A 5112-nucleotide genomic window follows, 5' to 3' on the forward strand; every position below is an offset into this window, starting at 1 on the left:
AGCAACAAAAACACGAAGTCGGTTACAACCGAACAGGCCGGCGAACAGATGCCGATGCCTGTTTGTAAACGCACAGAAAGACAGGAGCAGGTTGGAGGTGCTGCCGGAAGCACTCGGGCATTCCTCAGCGTAGCGCGAGCCTCCCGAAACCTACACAGAAGGAAGCTATCGAGTTTGCAAACTAGAGAGAGAGAGAGAAGCCTTCGCACGCAAACCGACAGCACTTCGTCCTCGACTCTCCGCGATCCCTCTCCCCTCCTTGTCTCCCTCCTTTTATAGGCAAGGAAGGAGCCGTTTCCTATTAACTTCCTACCTACCGAGGATCTTCTATGTACAACATAAGGCGCACGTGTATGAAGAGCCGGTTCCTACGCTCCGGTGCACCGATTCCGCTTGTGGACGGGTTTCTTCACGACAAAGCGATGAGCACACCAAAATAATCCACACACGGACGTGCCAAGAAAAACGGTGTCGTGCCTTACGGCTCCGGATCATTGCGTGAGTCGGGTGGGAACCGCTGGGGTTTTGGACTAGGAGGAAAGAAAATTCTAAGGCAATTAAGAATATGAAATATATTGTAAGAAAGAAAGATATGAAAAACTCGTGAATCTCACGAGTATAGTGTATTAGTGAGTACTCAAATTAAGAGAGAAAAAAATAGTTAGCAAACTTGTGGATCCCACGATTATAATATATTAATCAACCCTTGTAAAATAATCAACAATCTCTATACATCTTTCTCTCTTCTTTATATAGCGTTGGAAGAGTCTAAGCTTATCACATGCAAGCATCATGCTTTTCCTATCTTTAGTTTTTATGCACACTGCATGTGCATGATTAGCTTTCTAACTCATCTTTTCTTTTTTTAATTCGAGTGTCTATGCATGAATAACTTTTTTGTACCATGCATGTCTAGAATATTTACATGGGATAAAGTTTAGTATAACTTTAAAATTCATAATACGCTAGTATAATGATAAGGCTTAACATTATTAACATGGAGGTGCAAGGTTCGAATCTTGCCCTATGCATGTAATATATAATTTTATACTTTCGTCTATTTACAAATATGTCTCTTCATCTGGTGAGAGACTCTCACCGGCCTCCTTCATCCGGCTCTTGCCGGTTCTGCTTCATCCGGCTCTCGCCAGTTTTCTTTATCCGGTTCTCGCCGGTTTTCTTTATCCGGTTCTTACCGGATCCTCCTTACCGGTCCTCTTCGTCCGTTTCTCACCGACTCTCACGGGCCTTCTTCATCCGGCTCTTGCCGGTTCTCCTTACTGGTTTCGGTCCTCACCGGTTCTTCCTTCCGGTTCTCATTGGGTACTCCATATCCTATCCAGAGAAACCAAAAATGTAATTTTTCACGTAGTGTGTGAATTACACTACGACACTCGCCCCCTCCGAATCCGCACATCCTCCGGTATGTGTCGAAGTCCCCGATGCTTGCTATTCACCTTCATCTGAAGCTTCCTCCAATTCTCCCCTTAAGTCGATTATGAGTTGTAATCCACTTTCCTCGCTTTCCGCATCATCGCGATCTTCGTTCGATTGCTCCTTCTTGTCGGTCTTGTCTAGGATCACATAGGGTTCTTCTTCAGTCCGCTTCTTGAAAATCTTTACCTGTTTCCCGGCTACAGGCACTCATAGCATTGTTCCATCCAACTCGCATAGTCGGTAAGTTCCGTTGTCGAAAACTTTACGAACCTTGTATGGCCCGAACAACCTTTCTGTGAACTTCCGCATCGTGGTATGTTGATGATCCAAAATACTCTCGTAGACAATCACCCAATCTCCTTCTTCAATCTTCCACGGTCGTAGTCAGTGCTTTGTGTCGAATCAGCTTTTATTCCGGAATCGCGCTTCTTGTTGTCGGCGTATTGCTTCCGCTATGTCTTCCGGTCTTCCCTCTAGTTGTCGTATCCGGCGTAATTCTTCTCGGCTCATCTCTTCCTTCCACGGTAGCACTGTCCATGTCGCGATTGCGGTTTCCGTTGGCATTACCAGTGCTTGTCCGGTCATGAGTTCTGCCGACATGTAACCGGTTATGGAGCTATGTGTCGTCCGATCCGCCCATAGTGCATACGGAAGCATCTGTGGCCAATCCTTCAGCCTTCCATCACATGCCTTCGCAAGTGCTTTGACAATCGGACTATGTCCTCGTTCGATTTTCCCGTTGGCTTCTGGATTGTATGCCGTTGTCACTGTTAACCGAACTCCATGTTTAGTGAAGAATTCCTTAGCTTTATTAGAGTCGAGTTCTCCCTGATCCACAATCACTTGTCCTACGCACCCGTAACTGCAAAACACTTCTTCCAAAAGGAATTGGCATACCGTAGAACACGTTTTCCTCCGTAGCGCCCGACCTTCTACTTGGTTTGTGAAATCTTCCCGAGCTAACACCAAGTACTTCTTTTGTCCGATCCCGGTTGGCATGGCTACAATATCGACCATACATTTGAAGTTGATTGTTGGTGAGAATGTCGGATGTAACTCATCTCGGTGTCGAACTTCGGAGTAGATTTGAAACTTCTCGCAGCTTTCCGTGAAATCCGCTATATCTTTGTGCATGTTCTTCCACCAATATTTTTGTTTGATTTTCACAAAAGTTGCCCATGTTCCTCGATTTCTAGCCCAATCAGATTCGTGAAATTCGGACATTATCCGGTTTCGTTGCTCTTTCGTCCCGACTACTCGAAGTGGTATGCCATCTGATCTTTTCGGCTCTCTCCATAGTAATCCACTTTTCAAGAAGAACTTTCGGACTTGCCGCTTTTTACTTCGAATCTCGTCTCTCTTCTCTTTATTGTCCGATGATTCCTCGATTTCTTGTAGCACTTTCCCGATCAGCAAGCTTTCTCCCTTGTATTCTTCTTCCCGGAATTCTCGGATTACATTCACCCGGCATATGTGCTCTGAAGCAAAGTAGTCTTCGGAAACTTCTTCATTATCGGATTCGGTTATGTTATCTCCGAACCACGCCCTTGATAACATATCCGCTACCGCGTTGTCTTTTCCGGAGATGTGTCGTACCTCCGGATTAAGCGACTTAACATATGCAATCCATCTTAGCATAGCCACATCCGGTATCGTGCAACACCGCATCATCTCGAGTATCGGAAGACAATCCGTTTTGATCACTACTTCGGCTCTGATTAAATAATCTCGATCCGATTTGATTGCTGACACGACTCCCCATAATTCTCTTTTAACTTGTGCATATCCTCGTTGCCTTTCGTTAAGAACCTTCGCTCTGAATCGGATTGGATATCGCGAACCTTCCAGATCGGCTTGATTGATGACCCATCCGATTCCGGTTGGACTTGTGTCAACCGTTACTATGATCGGTTGGTCAAACTTCGGCTTCTTTAGTGCTTCTGCCCTCCGTAGTGATTTCTTGAGCTTCTTCACGGCTTTGGTATGCTTCGGTTTCCATTCAAACTTCTTACCCTTCCGCAACAAGTGATAGACTGGGTCCGCTATATGTGCATAGTGCGGAATCCATATGTGGTAAAATGCACATGCTCCAAGAAACCTTCAAACTTCGGATTGTGACTCGCATACTTTTTTCATAGCTTGAATCGCGTCGAATTTGGTTGGTGACGGTCTTCGGCCGTAGGGCCCACATAGATGTTCGACTACCAATATTTCTTCTTGCCCGAATGCTGATTTCTCACTGGAAAGTGTTAGGTGCACATCTTCTAACTTTCGAAGCACTTTCTCGCAATCGCGAATATGGTCGACTACGAACTTTCAGCATCCCCGATCATCCATAGTTTCATCTTTTTCTTCTACCACGCATCCTTTCATTGGAATGTAATCTAGGAACTGCATCGTTATCTTCGGAATGCAATCTCGAAGCACCTTGTTCATCGCATTCATCATATGTGCGACCGAGTTCGTCGCGCCTTGTGGTAGCGTACACATCCGGACTAATCCTATCGGTGTCGCATGGTAGTGATGTCTCGGCTCTTCACAGCTAGTTGGAATTGGTCATATCTGGAGTATAGGTCTTCGATGGAGTATATCGCGTGACTGGCAAATGCTTCCGCAAATTCGTCTACTATCAGACCAACTCCGGAGTTCCGGATTGTGACCTTGTTCACCGGTTGCAAATCTTGAATAAATCGGAGTGACCCATTCTTCTTCGGAACCGTAAACCATCGATTTGAGTACGGAGCATTTGATGGCTCTAGAATCCCCATCGCCACCTTCTCCTTGAGCAAGTCGATGATTTTCGGAATATGCGCCCGTGGCATCGGAATTGGCTTCAAGTTCCACAGCACATGGTCAATCTTGAAGATCACCATCGGCTCCACTATCTTCGGGTCAGCGCATCCTATTTCTTTCGATGTAAATGCAAATGCTCTCCCATGTCGCTCTAGCATCCCACGGAATCGTTCTTCTTCATTCTTTAATAGGAACCCACCTCCACCGATCCGAAGTTTCTTCCGGGTCTCATCCGTGAAGGCATGTCCGATATCCATGGACTTCCGAAGTGTCGGATCCCCCGAGACTTCTTTCCTCTTTTGTTCGCTATTTGCGAGTAACGGTCCCGCGACCGGTTTCACTTTCTTCTCCACGGTCTTGTATTTCGTACTTACCATCGCTTCTTCTTTGCGGAGCGCATCTGGCCCCATTTTCACAATGATCTCGTACATCTTGACCGACTCCATCGGAATTACCCGGTTTCCCTGGCTTGTATCTTCCGCACGTTCTTCAAGCCGTTGTAGTGTGCTCCCATAGAACACCTCTTCGACTATTCCCACGATTTCTTCGTCTTCTTTTATTATTGATGCCGACTATAACTTATCCTTCACTTTTCGGTATTCTTTCTTCATTCCTCCGGTTACGGCCGTGTACGTGGATGCCCCATTCGGACCTATTTGTACTTGTTTTGCACCGAGAGGTTTCTTCCTGTGTGGGGTATCAGGGCTTCTCGGACTATCACTTCCCCACTCCGCAACAGTCCGCTCTAAAAATCCATTCTTGTTTGGGACAAGAGCTCTCTCTTGTTCCTTTCATGATTTGCCGGCACCGTTAGGAATTGGACGGATTTCCCTTCGTTTTGGCTCTGAATTCGTGCAAAAGCTGCACTGCTATCGAGCACCT

This window comes from Azolla caroliniana, unplaced genomic scaffold (genome assembly GCF_043228905.1).
Source record: "Azolla caroliniana isolate FFs.n. ecotype wild unplaced genomic scaffold, voAzoCaro1.0.p SCAF_18, whole genome shotgun sequence".
NCBI classification, from domain to species: Eukaryota; Viridiplantae; Streptophyta; class Polypodiopsida; order Salviniales; family Salviniaceae; genus Azolla; species Azolla caroliniana.